The following is a 15,462-nucleotide window of genomic DNA, read 5'->3' as shown; positions in this document are numbered from 1 at the left end:
GGGCTGGCCCTGCTTTCCTACCTTCTTCTGGTGTTGGCCACAGAGCATCAGCAGCCGCCTCGCCTGCTGGTCTGCGGGTGGCCTTCAGTGGGTGTTTGGCATGGCAGGGAGCAGGCTGGCTAGGGGTCTTTGTCGCTGTCTGCTGGCCACACATAGGCATGGTCCTCCCCTCTCCTGAAGAGCCAGAGTTAGTCTGTGCTTGAAAGCAGGGACACAGGAGACTCAAAACAGGAGGGTGAGAAAGACTGCGAAAGGACCTATGAAGACAGCACACACTACAGGGACATTGTCTGGTGAAAGGATGTGGAGACACCAAGTTGCCCCATTTTTCCTGGTGCCCTACGCAGCTGCGTACTGCTCCAGAAGCCAGCCCGATCCCCCGGCTGGCTGAGACGGCCAGGAAAGCTGCCCCTGCTCCGCCTCTTCCCCAAAGCCCCCACTCCTGCTCTGCCCCCATGCTGCCTCTCCCCACCCCTGCTCCACTCCATTCCCCCCCACACTCCTCCCCTTCCCCTTTGCTGCATCCCGGTGGACTGCAGGAGGGATCAGTCTCATCCTGCACTCAGCGGGCGCCGGGAAGTGAAACGACCTGGCCCCAGCCTGCTCTGCTCCACCAGCTCCCTGCTGCGGCGCTGGTGAGTGCTGGGGGGCGTTTCCCCCCACCGCCCAAGTTCCAAGGCTGGGAGCAGAGTGCAGCAGGCTGGGGCTGGATCACTCCACTTCCCACTGCCCCTTGAGTGTGGGGTCTGGCCTGCCCTGCAATTACCGGGCGGCGGGAAGTGGAGTGACCTGGCCCCAGCCTGCTCCGCTCTGCCAGCTCGGACTGGGGGACGGGGTGTTGTGTAGGGCACCAAAATGTCTAGGGACAACCCTGAATAGATTTTTCCACAGGGACCGATGGCTGTTAGAATAGAGCTATTCAGGCTGCTTGTACAGGCCTAGACTTTAAGAACTTAGGTGTATTTTTATCACTCAGCTAGTGACAGGGGTATAAAACAAAGAACCAAAGTCCCAGTCTGCCTGTCTGGGCCTTCTCTCCCTAGGAGAGTCTGAGCCCTTGTTCGTAGGTGTCATAAACAGATAGTTAAGGGTTAATGTCTCTTTTACCTGTAAAGGGTTAAGAAGCTCCATAAAGCTGGCTGACACCTGCCCAGAGGACCAATGGGGGACAGATACTTTCAAATCTTGGTGGAGGGAAGTCTTTGTTTGTGCTCTTTGTTTTGGGGGTTGTTCGCTCTTGGGACTAAGAGGGACCAGACGTTCATCCAGGCTCTCCAAATCTTTCTGAATCAGTCTCTCATGTTTCAAACTTGTAAGTAATTAGCCAGGCAAGGCATGTTAGTCTTATTTTTGTTTTCTCAACTTGTAAATGATCCTTGTTTGCTGAGAGGATTTTACCTCTGCTTGCTGTAACTTTGAACCTAAGGCTAGAGGGGTTTCCTCTGGGCTATATAAATCTGAAAAGTATTTTCCATCCTGATTTTACTGAGATGATTTTTATCTTTCTTTGTTCAATTAAAAGTTTTTTCTTTTAAGAACCTGATTGATTATTCCTTGTTTTAAGATCCAAGGGGATTGGGTCTGGACTCACCAGGGATTGGTAGGGGAAAAGGAGTGGGGATGGTTAATTTCTCCTTGTTTTAAGATCCAAGGTGTTTGGATCTGTGTTCACCAGGGAATTGGTGACGCCTCTCAAGGCTGCCCAGGGAGGGGAATGTTTTGGGGGGACAGGGAGTGATCCAGACACTAACTTCTGGATGGTGGCAGTGTTACCATATCTAAGCTAGTAATTAAGCTTAGAAGGGTCCATGCAGGTCCCCCACATCTGTACCCTAATGTTCAGAGTGGGGAAAAAACCTTGACAGTAGGCTAAGGCCTTTGGCTAAGCAGCAGGGGCAGCCATACACTGGGAAGTGAACGGTCACATCCTCACCTCCCAAACCCGTCACACTGAACTAAGGTGGGGTTGGGCTGTTAGGAAGATGATCCTGTCCCAATAGTGTCCATCACCACCAGATAAAGAAACAGATCTTAAGGGAGCATCCGGTCTGGCAAGAAATCTCTTCTCAATGGTTGTGGTTGTGAAACCGTCATTTCTGTAGAGTTTATCTTTATGGCCCCCGCTTTTCTGTTGTCAATCTGTCTGGTCCTCTAATTCTTTCTGTCTGCTGCAGATTTAATTTTACTGGGTGTAAGTTCATTAGGGGAGTGAGATGTAATTGGTTAGAGAATTCTGTTACAATAGGTTAGAATTGGTTAATTACATTTCAGTAAAATGATTGGTTAAGGTCTCGCTGAGAATATTACCGTATAAACTGGGGTCAAACAGGCAGTGGGCGGGGAAATTGGAATCATGCTTGCTAACGGGGGGATGGGAATAGGGAACGGGGAACAGAGACACAGGCAAGGCTCTGGAGTGTCGGAGCTGGGAAGGGGGACGTGAGGTAAACACTCTGCAGCGTCAGAGCTCATAGACTCATAGACTTTAAGGTCAGAAGGGACCATTATGATCGTCTAGTCCGACCTCCTGCACAACGCAGGCCACAGACTCTCACCCATCCACTCCTGTAACAAACCCCTGACCTATGTCTGAGCTACTGAAGTCCTCAACTCATTGTTTAAAGACTTCAAGGTGCAGAGAATCCTCCAGCAAGTGACCCGTGCCCGACGCTGCAGAGAAAGGTGAAAACCCCCTAGGGTCTCTGCCAATCTGCCCTGGAGGAAAATTCCTTCCTGACCCCAAATATGGTGATCAGCTAAACCCTGAGCATGTGGGCAAGACTCACCAGCCGGACACCCAGGAAAGAATTGTCTGTAGGGATGTGGGGTAAACGCTCTGTGGTGTCAGAGCTGGGTAGGGAACACTGGGGAACGGACTCTGTCCGTGTATAGAGATCAGCATGACTGGTGTGAAGGGCGTTGGAATCTGCTTGCTTGGAAACTAACCCCAGTAAACATCCTTCTGTCTGCGCTTCGGACTTCTGGTCGTTTGCTGCTTGCTGTCTGTGTGACAAGAGCCAGGGAAGCGGGCAGGGGAAGGGAAAGCCCTCTAACAATGGCTCCTTGCTCCTCTCCCTCCAGGCTAAGGGTCAAGGATGGGCAGGACTCCAGCCTCTGCTTGAGGGATCCTGGCACAGGGGCTGGTGGGGGAGAAAGGATTGTAGATTCTGACCTGCACTCTGGAGAAGAGGTAATAAGTGAAGGAGTATTTTTGATTCTTACGTTGCTTCAATGTCCCCAGGGCTAGAATTCTACATTCCATAGGGCCAAATGAGGGGGTGAAGCCATTTGGCTAATGAAAACCAGTGATCCAGGGGAGGTTTGCACTCACAACCTCAGCACTGCCCTATAAGTACTGTGTGCTAATCAATTGTGCCACTGGAGCACCTGTTAATTCCTAGTCTCTCAGTCCCCTAGGTTGATAAAGGCAAGGAGTGACCCCAAAACATTCTCAGTGGGGTTAGGAGCTGGTATCAACAAGTGTTGTACTTGGTGGGGTGGATTCTTCTTAAGGCTTCCAGGCACCATTTGACCCTTTTGTTCGTCCCTGTGTAATAACAGAGCTGACTGAGACTCACTGTAGAGTCTTGCTGCAGACCAACAGATCTGAAATCACTGATCACCAGGTCTGAGCATTCGTCCTGCTTTGAGACAGCGTCTCTCATCCAACAAACTGCCCAGTCTGCGCTAGCAGTGAGGCTCCCTCACTAACTGCTGAAATCAGGGAGAGCTGTGTGAAGTGCTAGGACCCAGGGGTGCCTGAACAGGGGTGAACAACACCCCAGGACTTTTAAAAATGGGAGGGCTCTGCCTTGCCACTTTGTAATGATCGTAAGAGTGAGTAAGGGTGGGGAGGGGGCCGAGAGCAGTGAGCGGGAGGAGGGGTCTTGGGGGAAGAGGCAGGGTAGGAGTGGAGGTTAGCTGGGGGGTGTGTGGGGAGAGGGCTGCCCGCAGCAAGTAATGGGGGTGGGGACATGCAGGGGAACTGCTCCCTGTCCCAGCTCACCTCTGCTCCGTCTTCTCCCCTGAGCACGCTGCCCCCGCTCTAATTCTCCTCCCCTCCCAGGCTTGCCGCACTAAACAGCTGATTAGCACCGCAAGTCTGGGAGGCGGGAGAAGTGGAGCGGCACCAGCGTGCTCAGAGGAGAAGGCAGAGGGGAGGTGAGCTAGGTTGGGGAGCTGCTGCAGGGGGGGCTGCCTGGCTCTTTGCCATGGCCCCCACCCCTGCTCCGCCCCAGCCATGCCCCCCCGCCCCTCCGCCCCTGTACTCACTGCATGGTCCACTCCTCTGGCTCCCAGCCATGCTGCCGGCGAGTGCTGTGGGGCAGTTCCCCTCTCTCCCCAAACTTGGGAGCCAGGGGAGCAGAGCAGGCTGAGGCCCCAGGCCTGTGTGTGGGGAAGCAGAGGGGGGCTGGTCCCAGGCCTCCGTGGGTGACAGGGGGTTGGCTACTTCCTGCAGGAAGTGGAGTGACCCGGCCCCAGCCTGCTATTGCACAATCCCCAGCCATGCCGCACAGCGTGCCCCGAGAGGGAGTGGGGGGCCAAGCAGATGATCGAGCACGAGGGGGTCATTCTCATTGGTAGCTGTCTCATGGCAGTGAGTTCAACAGGCCTTGGCACATGCTGTGTGGGGCAGGAGGTCCTTGTATTTGGAGCAGTGGGAGTGAACTGCGTGCAGTTGTGTCTCTGAGCACAACTGTGAATGTTATGGTGTGTGTGAGGGGTTATTGTGAGTGTGGCTGGGGGTGTGAATGTTTCTCTCTCTGGGGGTTGGACTAAAATGTCCCTCTGGGTGTGTTGTATGTGAGTATTCTTGGGATTGTGTGAGTCCCTTTGTGTGTGTGTGTGTGTGTGTCACTTGCTGCAGAATACAAAATCCTGCAAAGCCATTTCCTACTGGTTAGCCTAGCAACACACTGATACAGTGTCACAGATGCACACAAACACAGAGCAGGGCTCAGCAGAAGGCAGCAGGGACACACACGTTTCCCCTGGGCCAGCTTGGACAATTGTCCATCACTACTCGGCACAGTGCTGGTGCCCCCACACGAGGGTGGGCAGTGACCGGGGAGAGAGGGCAGATGTGCTGGATCTTTAAAAGCAGCAAAGAGTCCTGTGGCACCTTATAGACCAACAGACGTATTGGAGCATGAGCTTTCGTGCGTGAATTCCCACTTCGTCGGCTAGATTCAGAAGGAAGCACTTTGGGAAAATCAATCAAGGCCCTTAGCAGAGCTGGGACACAGACCCAGTGACCCCTGCACCACCCTGGGAGGGCAGTGGGGTTTAGTGGTCAGAGCAGGGAGGGGCTGGACACCAGGACCCCTGGGTTCTATCCTTGGCTCTGGAGGTGGAAGGGGTCTAGAGCAGGGGGCTGGGATCCAAGACTCCTGGGTTCCATAGGGGAGACTGTTTTTCCCTTTGCTTCCCTCCCTCGAGAGCCCAGCCCAGCCCCCTAGTGGAGACTGAGCAGGAGTCGGGGGAGTTGTTCTCCCAATCTGGAGTTATGATTCAAACTCCTCCCCCAGGGAATGTGGACATCACAAAATCTGCCCCCCCCCAACACAGAGAAAACTAGTGGGGTTAGGAGGGTTCTAGCTGCAGACACCCCTTGTCATTGCAAAAAGCCCCCAAACCTACTTGCACCCACAAAACACCCTCTCAGGTTATACAACCCCTGCTAGGACAGGACCTCTTGCTCCCACCTCTTTTCTGATCACCACAAGCTGCTCCCAGCCAGGCACCACACCCCATTCACACACCTTTTGTCACTACGTAGCTCAGTGGCAATCACTGCCCCGAAGTGACTCCGGTGCAGGCACTCCCCACACGAACTCCCCACACCGGATTCTGTCCACACACAGAGAATTCTCTCTGCCCGGCTCCTTCGGTTCATCTCGCTGCTCCCAGTACTGCCGCCAGACACTGCTCATCTGCATAACCCCGCCCACGGACACGTGACACCTTCTCTCCTGCTGGTTTCAAGGGAGTGAGTTGCCCTTGGGGAGTGAGCAGGTCACAGCACGTCACAGCCCCAGCCAGGCCGGCTCCAGGCACCAGCTCAGCAAGCAGGTGCTTGGGGCGGCCAAGGGAAAGGGGCGGCACGTCGGGCTCTTTGGCAGCAATTCGGCAGCAGGTCGCTCGGTCCCTCTCGGAGGGAAGGAGCTGCCACCAAATTGCCACCGAAGAATAAGGCAGCGCAATGGAGCAGCCGCCGATTGTGATCGTGGGTTGTTTTTTTTCCCCCGCCGCTTGGGGTGGCAAAAACCCAGCCCTGGCCCCAGCACGTCTCAGCCCCAGCACACATCATAGCACGCCACAGCCTGGGGTAGGGAGATATTGGGGGAAGGGATGAGGGGAGAATGGGGGACGGAGAGACTCAGCCTTATAGACCCATAGGGGCAGGGAGATATTGGGAGAGAGGATGAAGGGAGGGAGAGACCCAGCCCCATTGACCCATAGGGGCAGGAGATATTGAGGTCAGGAGGAGAGGAGAGGAGGTTGGCAGAGACCCAGCCTGGAGTGCAGGGAAAATGAGGTGGGGTGGAGGGAGGTGGGGAACAGAAGAGACATGTGTGGAGTGGTGAAATGTTGGTCCAGGGAAACTGAGTCTCTCCCAGGACATGCTGTGCAGGGGGGAGCACAGGGGCAGAGAGAGAGACCCAGCCCCACAGAGCCCAGGAGGGATATTGGGGGCAGGGGAGGGATGGAGGGATGAGAGACCCAGGGCCATAGAACTCCCATGGCTCCCAAGTTTGGCGGGAGGGGGGAACCACCCCACAGCACTTGATGGCGGCATGGCTGGGAACCAGGGGAGTGGACCAGGCTGGGGCTGGGTCACTCTATTTACCATGCAGTGAGTGCAGGGGCAGGAGGGCGGGACTGGGGCGGAGCAGGGGCAGGGGCCATGGGGAAGAGCCAGGCAGCCCCTCCTGCAGCATCTCCCAGCCCCAGCTCCCCACTGCTCTGCCTTCTCCCCTGAGCACGCCGGCACTGCTCCACTTCTCCTGCCTCCCAGGCTTGCGGTGCCAATCAGCTGTTTAGTGCGACAAGCATAGGAGGGGAGTAGAATTAGAGCGGGGGCGGCGTGCTCAGGGGAGAAAACAGAGCAGAGGTGAGCTGGGACAGGAAGCGGTTCCTCTGCACGCCCCCGCCCTTGTTACTTGCTGCGGGAAGCCCTCTCCCCGCACGCCCCCAAGCCCCCTCCCCAGCTTACCTCCTCTCCACTGCCTCATCTGAGTGTGGCTTTTGGTTCCCCCAACCACTTGGCACCCTAGGCAGCTGACTAGTTCGCCTAGTGGTTGCACCGGTCCTGGACACTGCCTATCAGCAGGATTCCTCCTCCTCCTCCTCAGTAAGATTAAATCTCCGCAGCTAGACAGCTGGTGCATCTGCTGCACCACAGTCCCCCATGCCTGAGCCTCCCTGCCAAAGCCCTGCACCCGGCTCCAGAGAATTAAGTCTCACATCTCACTGGGAACTCGACTTCTTGTGCTCAGAGAGTCTCGGCCCCCCTCAGTAGCTGACCTGAGAAACACAGCGTCTGCAAAAGCAGCAAAGAGTCGTGTGGCACTTTATAGACTAACAGACATATTGGAGCATGAGCTTTCGTGGGTGAATCCCCACTTCGTTGGATGCATCAGTGTTTGCCTTTTCCAAAGAAGTGCCTGGAGTGCTTTTTTTTATGTGACCCCGTGGCCTAATGGATAAGGCATCTGATTTCGGATCAGGGGATTGAGAGTTTGAGTCCCTTCGTGGTTGTGCTTGTGCAGCTTTACCTTTGGGCTAAAAGTCCTGCTCCCTTCAGGGCTGAAACCTCTTCTTGTCTGCTCAGGCCAATGCTCTGGCTTCAGCTAGAGCCCTGGGAAGGAGTTGGGGGGAATGGGCATCACAAAGGCTGGGGCAGGAGCCCCAGGTGCTTCCAGTGTAGCCTTTGCCCTTCCTGACTTGCCAAAGAAAATGGGCGGCAGCCCAGGGCTAGTGTGTAGAGCAGTTTCCCTCTTCCAAATGTGCGCCAGTCTCTGTGTTTGAGGTGGTTTGCTACATGGAGCCTGGGTGTTTCTCTGCTTCTCGCCAGCTGGAGAAAAGCCTCTTGGGGTAAAATCTCCTGCCCCATGGCAAAAGTGAGCACCTTGAGTGGGAATGGTAAGAGGCCCCACCAGGGGGGCTGGCCCTGCTTTCCTACCCTCTTCGATAACGGCCACAGAGCATCAGCAGCTGCCTCGCATGCTGGTCTGTGGGTGGCCTTCAGTGGGTGTTTGGCATGGCAGGGAGCAGGCTGGCTGAGTGTTTTTGTGCCTGTCTGAAGGCCACACATAGGCATGGTCCTGCCCTCCTCTTGCCCTGTCCTCGGTTGTTGTGTGGCTTTTAAGCCTTCCCTTGGAGCTGTCAGCGCCAACCGCCTCTGCTCTAGGTGCCCAGAGGAGGAGAGGTGCGCTGGGCTCCAGCCTGGGAAGCCTGGCCCTGGCACTCCTTCCTTTAAATGCCACGTGGGCAAGAGGAAGAGCTGCAGCTACAGGGACCAAAGTTGTGGACATCAGATGAAGCAGCAAGAAACCAAACCATCAGGTCAACCCGCAGGAATCTCTAGCCAGACTGTTAAGTTCTAGGACCCCACCCTATAGCGGCCAGCTGGACCAAAGACCTATCTCCAGTGGGCATCAGTGACCCATGAGGAGGAGAAAAAAACCTTGCTGAAGTTTACCCAGGTAGAAAGTAACTATACACATTGAGCTCCAAGACTTTGCAGCAAACTACAATATCTGCAGGAGATGCCACTGAGATTTGAACTCAGATTCCAGGATTCAAAGTCCTGAGCGCTGCCAATTACACCATGGAGCCTGCTCCCATTTTGTTTTCTAGACCCCTGGGTCTCTCGGCTGACTGGTTTGCACTCTGCACTTATTGCTTCCCACCAGTGGCTTCCTCTCGCAGGACTCTCTCTCCTCCTCCAGCGACTGTTGTCCTGCACTATGGGATCCGCGGGTCCTGCCCTGAGTCCCCACATCCCCCTGCTTGGTCTCCATTCCCTGCAGGCTGCAAAAATGTCAGGGGAGGACGCCCCTCCCTTCACTCGGTGCTCCCGCTCATATCGGCCAGCTGCAGCCTCATCTCATGGAACTCGGGCAGCTGTCACTTGATCCGGTTGTACAGTCACAGGATCACTGGCTCCCCAGCCTGGATGCTCTTCTGGAAATCCCACAGGTAACCCTGCAGGACTTGGCACCATTGGTTTCTTTGATATTGCGGTGTTTGCCTGACCGCTGGAACAAAGCCGCCAACTCCTCCCTCACCGACTTCCGTCAATCCCTCTGGTTGCCATAGAACCCTCTGATGCTTTCCTGTTCTGCCAACACCGCCAGGCCTCACCCCCCTGCTCCTTTATCTTGCAAGCTCTGGATGTTCAGCTTCCAATGTCCTCTGCCCTGGGTCAGGGACAGGGACAGCTCCAGACACCAGCGTAGCAAGTGCATGCCTGGGACCGCAAGCTGCAGAGAATGGCCTGCCAGTCACTGTGAGGGTGGCAGTCAGGCTGCCTTCAGGAGGTCCTCTGGTAATGTGGATGTTGCCTCTCTCCTGATTCCTGAGGAAAGGAACCTTTCCAGGAAATGGCCATGGATTCTGGGAATCTGCATGTGGCTGGCAGAGAAGCACCAGGAATCATTTGGCTCCTGGCACACAAGGCAATATAAAACTGGGTGCCCAGACAGGGGCTTGAACCCTTGATCCTCAGATTAGGAGCTTGATGTTCTACCAACTGAGCTAGTTGAGATCATCTTCCCCGTTCACCACAAGAGCGAGCAGATAGGCAAAAGAGAGGCAAAAATTGTCCCCAGAACCCCTCCTCTTTTTCTGCACAGCCGCTGACTGTCAGCAGGATTACTCCTCTTCCTCCCTTCTGTGCCTCAGTGTGACTAAATCTCCACACCTAGACAGCCGGTCCATCTGCTGCACCCCAATCCCCCATGCCTGAGCCTCCCTTCCAAAGCCCTGCACCTAGCTCCATAGAATTAAGTCTCACGTGTTGCTGGGAACTCGACTTCTTGTGCGCAGAGAGTCTCAGCCCCCCTCAGTAGATGACCTGAGAAACACAGTGTCTGCCTTTTCCAAAGAAGTGCTTGGAGGGTCTTTTTTTATGTTACCATGTGGCCTAACGGATAAGGCGTCTGAGTGTGGATCAGAAAATTGAGGGTTTGAGTCTTTAGGTGGTTGTGTTTCTGCAGTTTTACTATTGTGCTGAACGTCCTGCTCCCTTCAGGGCTGGAACCTCTTCTTGGCTGCTCAGACCAATGCTCTGGCTTCAGCTAGAGCCTGGGAAGGAGTTGGGGGTTGGGTGTCACAAAGGCTGCGGCAGGAGCCCCAGGTGCTTCCAGTCTAGCCTTTGCCCTTCCTGACTTACCAAAGAAAGTGGGCGGCAGCCTGGGCTAGCGTGTGCACCTGTCCCTGTGCTGGAGGGTACTTGCTACATAGCGTCTTGGGAGCCTGGGTGTTTCTCTGCTTCTTGCCAGCTTGGGAAAAGCCTCTTGGGGTAAAATCTCCTGGCCCACAGCAAAAGTGAATACCTTGAGTGGGACCAGTCAGAGGCCCCACCATGGGGGCTGGCCCTGGGCCCTGCTTTCCTTCTATCTTCTGATGTTGGCTACAGAGCATCAGCAGCCGCTCTGCATGCTGGTGACCTTCAGTGGGTGTTTGGCATGGCAGGGAGCAGCCTGGCTGGGTGTTTTTGTGCCTGTCTGAAGGCCACACCTAGATATGGTCCTGCCCTCAGTTGCTCTGTGGCTTTTAAGCCTTCCCTTGGAGCTGTCAGCACCAGCTGCCTAGAGGAGGAGAGGTGTGTGGGGTCACTTTTACAGATGCCCCTTCCTTGGTACTGCTCTTGCTCAGCTGCACAGAAGAGTTTTCATCCCCAACCCCTGCTTAGCAGCCCTCTGGCACCATTCCTGAGGCTGCCCTGCCTCACTTTCTTCCCACCATGTTGGGAAAGACAGCTCTCATCATTAAAGGTCAGATGGGCCAACTAGGGGCAAGTAAGCCCCTTCTGTGTTTTCCTACTGCTACTGCAGATCCCAAGGTCAGGAACTCACCTTGGGTGGAGGCACTGCTGTGCTCCCAGAGGGCAAGCCATCTCTGCACAAAGCATAATGACAGGGCCTGCCAAAGCCCAGAATTGAACCAGGGACCTTTAGATTTTCAGTCTAACGCTCTCCCAACTGAGCTACTTTGGCAGTTGCATGACAGTATTTTGGCCTGTTGCTTCTCTATCTGGGATGTTTTTGTCAGCAGTCGCACACAAAAAGGACAGGAAAAGAATGGCTGCTTCACACCCCCACTGGAGGAACCAGGCGCCCTTAGCTGTGGTGAGTAAGAAGTGTCTGTTAGCTGACAGGGCCTGTCCCCCAGGAGCTGGAACAGTAGCTGCCACCTCACCCTTGGCTCCAGGCTGTGAGAAATGCTCATTGCCTGGCTGCATGGGCGGATGTTGCTCCGTGCTCTGGAGAGCGTCTGTATAGGTCTTTCAACCCCCCGTCTTCAATGAGACAGTCTGGTAAGGTCTCAAGTGTCCCCTCCGGCCTGGCAGCTGAGAGTCTGTGCAGACATCAACCCCCCTGCCAGCCCCAGAGCCAGCAGCAGCGCCAGGCCCCCCCCAGCACCACAGGGGCACTCAATGCACTTGCTGTGGGGAAATGGCTCCTTAGTGTCCAGCTGCTAGAGTGAGAGTCAGGAGAGAGCAGTGTCTGGCTCACCTTGGGGGAGAGAAGAGACCTGATGAGTGCGGATCTCCCTCAGCCTCCCCCGCAATGCTGGTCAGTTGTGTTGTCACTGTGATAGTCAGTGCTTCCCTTCAGGGCCGGCCCTAGAGGGGTCCGGGGCAAATCCCATGGAGTCACTGACTTGGCTTCTTTCACACACTCGAGAGAGGAGCAGAATCAGGGTTATGGCTGATCTATGGGGCACTAGGTGAGTGGCAGAGGCTACAGGCACTGAGAGTTTGCTTGACACCTCAGGGACACAGGGGGAGGTGGTGTCCCAGGCATCTCTATGAAAGGAGCAGAAGAGGATTTACTTGGGGTGGGGAGAGACTTGAGAGTGTGTCAGGGGGTTGTACACAGGGAATTGCTCGGATAAGATACTGGCTAAAACACAGGCCTCGCTATGAGCAGAATTTGAACCTGTGCAGAAAAACCCTATTGGATTTCAACTCCAACACCTTAACCACTCAGCCATCACAGCTGAAGTGTAAAGGTGCCCCAATGCCAGAGAAACTGGTAAAGAATCACAACGACCAGGTCTGAAGTCATCTGAACTACAGAATTCCCACCGCAATCCTGGCTCCCTAAGCACAGGGGGGATTTGGGTTTGTTCTCTTTGCTTAGCCATGTGCAGTCGCACAGAGAGCGCGTTTAAAAGTCTCCTCTCCCACAGAGCGGGAATAGGAAATTATTCTCAACTTGAAGCCTGATGCGAATGAGGATATCCGGACCACAGGGCTAGGGACTGACCTTTGCTATAGAAACCAGTGACACACGGAACCAGGCTAAGGAAAATGTTTCCTGGAGTCAATAACTGGATTAGCAGCAGTATTGTGCAGAGAAATGTCTCACAAGAGGAGACAGCGCATTGGTGGTTTGGTAGCAGAAGTCACAGCTACAGCAGGGGAGGTCTAGCTTTGGTTTCTGGCCAACAGAGGAAGGAGTTTTATTATCTCCAAATTTCAGTAGAAAAATTCAGACCCAAACTGTATGTGGTGGGAGTTTCTCTGGTTTCGTTTGTTTTTCTCATTTGAAATGTCCTTGATCATTTTTCTGGGAAAACAATTTGGACAAGGCAAAGGAAGAGTTAGAACAATTACAAATCTCCATGGGAGTGAAGAGGGTCTCTCAGCACCAGGGGAGGGGTGGAGATTTTCATGGAAGGGAGTTGAGGAGATAAATGAGAGGCTTTTGCTCCAGCAAAGGGAGCGGCTTGGGAGTTTCATTTTTACCAAGTGAATCCCCCCCACAACATACACACACTGCTTCCCTGCTGCTGCTACCCCAGCTCAAATCTCACTGACACCCCCAGCATGTGACCTACAGCTTTCTCCTGACAAAGCCCTTATCTATCAGAGACAAAATCCCCTCATCTGCCCCTTCTCCCAGCTCAGCCCTCTGCCCCCAGAGCCCAGGACAACCCTGACCTAGCCATGCCGCGGGGTTGGGCTTAATCTTCAAGGTCGAGCGCAAAATCTTCAGCCGGGGATGTTTCGCTCCCTTCCCACCTCGGCCCAAGCGGCAAGGGGGAAATGGATGAGACACGCCGGCTGGAAGACACCTCTCTCCCACTTCTCTATAGCCTTCTGTGACGTTATTAATATGAACTGGGACCGTAGGGATCATTGTTGCCACCACTGTTATATATGTGCAGCAAATATTGTGCAAAGGTTGTCTTGTGAGGTGTCTATGACAAGGTTATGATTTGCTGGTTATAATTTTGCTGGCTGTGCGTTCCATTTTTGTATTTGAAGTTATGAATATGGGCTATGTACTTGTATCTCAAATGTATTTGATTCCAAGTAGCCTCAGTGTCATCAGCCCCCAAGTCCTTCAGGAGTCCATAGCAAAGAGACCCCTCCACCCACAATCCTGGACTCCCTGGGAGGTGCCTCCCACACTCCCCCCCAACCCAATGGGGCATCAAGGAATAAAGTGGCAGCATCTGGTGTCAGTGGGGTTCAGTGGCTCAGGCCAGACACCTGAGCTGGGGACCCACCCCCATAGCACTGCTCGAGGGCCTGGGCCCGGAGTGTTCACAGCCCCTTCCTTACCCCTGCGAGCCCAGCCAGGCTCCTCACCTGGAATAAAGCAGAAGCGTCTGTCGGCCTCGCTGCTGTCCAAGTTCCAGGTGCTGCTGTTGTCCCACAGGAAGCGGGCCGAGCTGCTGGGGCTGGGAGAGGGATCCTCCACCTCCTGCCCTGGGAAGGCTCGAAGGTCCCCACTGACCGGGCAGGGCGATGCCTCCTGCTGGAAATCGGGGCTGGGCTCCTGGGGCTGCTGCTGCCCAAACAACAAGCCTCGGAACCACCCTGCCCGGTTCTGCACCAGGGCTGGGTCCTGCTTGCCCAGCTGCATCCTGGCCCAGCTCCATTTTGGCCTTGACGGTGCCTCTCCCACCTCGGCGCCTGCACCGGGAGCAGGTTTCCTCTTCCAGAAGGCTGGGCACTTCCACCTCCTGGCCCGACAGCGAGCTCCTTCCCCGCCATTGGGGACAGTTGGGCAGCTCAGCTCCTGGGGAAGATGACAGCTGCTTTCCACAGGCTCTGGAGCCGCCTGCGGAGCCTTCTTCCTGAACATCCTCAGGAGCCTGGCCATCCTGGAACCGAGCGGGGAGCAGATGTGAGTCTGGGGTCAAGGCAGCCTCTCACTAACCAACTTGTTTGGTCTCTCCCCATCCCTGCCCCAGCCAGAGCAGCTCCTCCTCCCCCCACGGGGGAGCAGGGAGTGCAAGCTACACACACTGGCAGGAGTTCATTGCATGATCTGCTCCCCCTCAACCTTCCCCCTCGTCATCCCTGGGGCTGCAAGAACCGGGGAGTCTCGTCCTTTTCGAGCACTGGGGTCAGTCACAAAGACCACTGGTCACTTTGGACAAGCAGCTCCCTCCTGCCAGCCCAGGACACACTCACACTTCCTCCCACCCATTCCCCACCCAGGCTAGAGAAGGAACAGAACTCAGGAGTTCAGACTTCTCCTGGGAAACCATTCCCCACTTCAAAGTCCCTAGACATAGCAAGGCCAGGGCCCCTTCGTTTCCCATTGATTTCCATGCTCAGCAGCTCCCCGGGTCCGGCCCAGCTCAGAGACTCTCAGCCTGGGGAACAGTCTCCCACAAGGGAAGGGCTGGGAACCCCATTGCTGGGACCTTGCCAAACACGCTGGAGACGGCTCTGGAGAAGCCCCTCCCCAGTCTGAGAGTGAGGGGCTTCTGGGGACTGTTTGCAAAACTAATGTCCTTTGGGAGAGATTCTCTCCCCCTCTTTCTGCCTCTCCCCAGACAGACAGGGGATGCCACCATGGAGCCCTAATGCCACTCACTTGCTCTGGTGATGAAGCGATGGATGGGGGATGTTCAATGTCATCCCTCGCCCTTCTCCTCACTCTCCAAGCCCAAGACAGGCTGGAGAGGAGGGGGGTGACCTGAGGAGTTACCCTGCCCAGCCAGCAGGCAGGGTGATGACACTGGGCGATCAGCTGGCTGTGAAAACAAGAGTCTGTCTTATTGCCAGGGAAAGGAGAAACTTGGCCAGCAGCAGGGGGTGCAGAACATCACCCTAGTGCAGGGGTGACAGCGCCTCCGGGATCCTGAAATCCCAGCACTTTACACACCTTCCTGGAGCCTCCCAACCCCCCTGGGCTGTCAGAACTGCAACCCCAACCCTACTGATGAGAAACAAACCTGGGGAGGGGAAGCTACTGACTCAGGGTC

The 15,462-nt window shown here is 55.2% G+C and overlaps 1 non-coding gene across 1 annotated transcript; it reads right to left on the bottom strand.

Moving 5' to 3' along the window:
- Nucleotides 1-11,152: 11,152 nt before the first annotated feature.
- TRNAF-GAA (transfer RNA phenylalanine (anticodon GAA)) lies at nt 11,153-11,225 on the bottom strand. Its single transcript has one exon. It is a non-coding gene; the product is annotated as a tRNA-Phe (tRNA).
- Nucleotides 11,226-15,462: the final 4,237 nt, after the last annotated feature.

The sequence above is a fragment of the Gopherus flavomarginatus genome, chromosome 16, assembly GCF_025201925.1.
Source record: "Gopherus flavomarginatus isolate rGopFla2 chromosome 16, rGopFla2.mat.asm, whole genome shotgun sequence".
In the NCBI taxonomy this organism is placed as follows: domain Eukaryota; kingdom Metazoa; phylum Chordata; order Testudines; family Testudinidae; genus Gopherus; species Gopherus flavomarginatus.
This window is presented reverse-complemented; position numbering and strand designations above follow the sequence as displayed.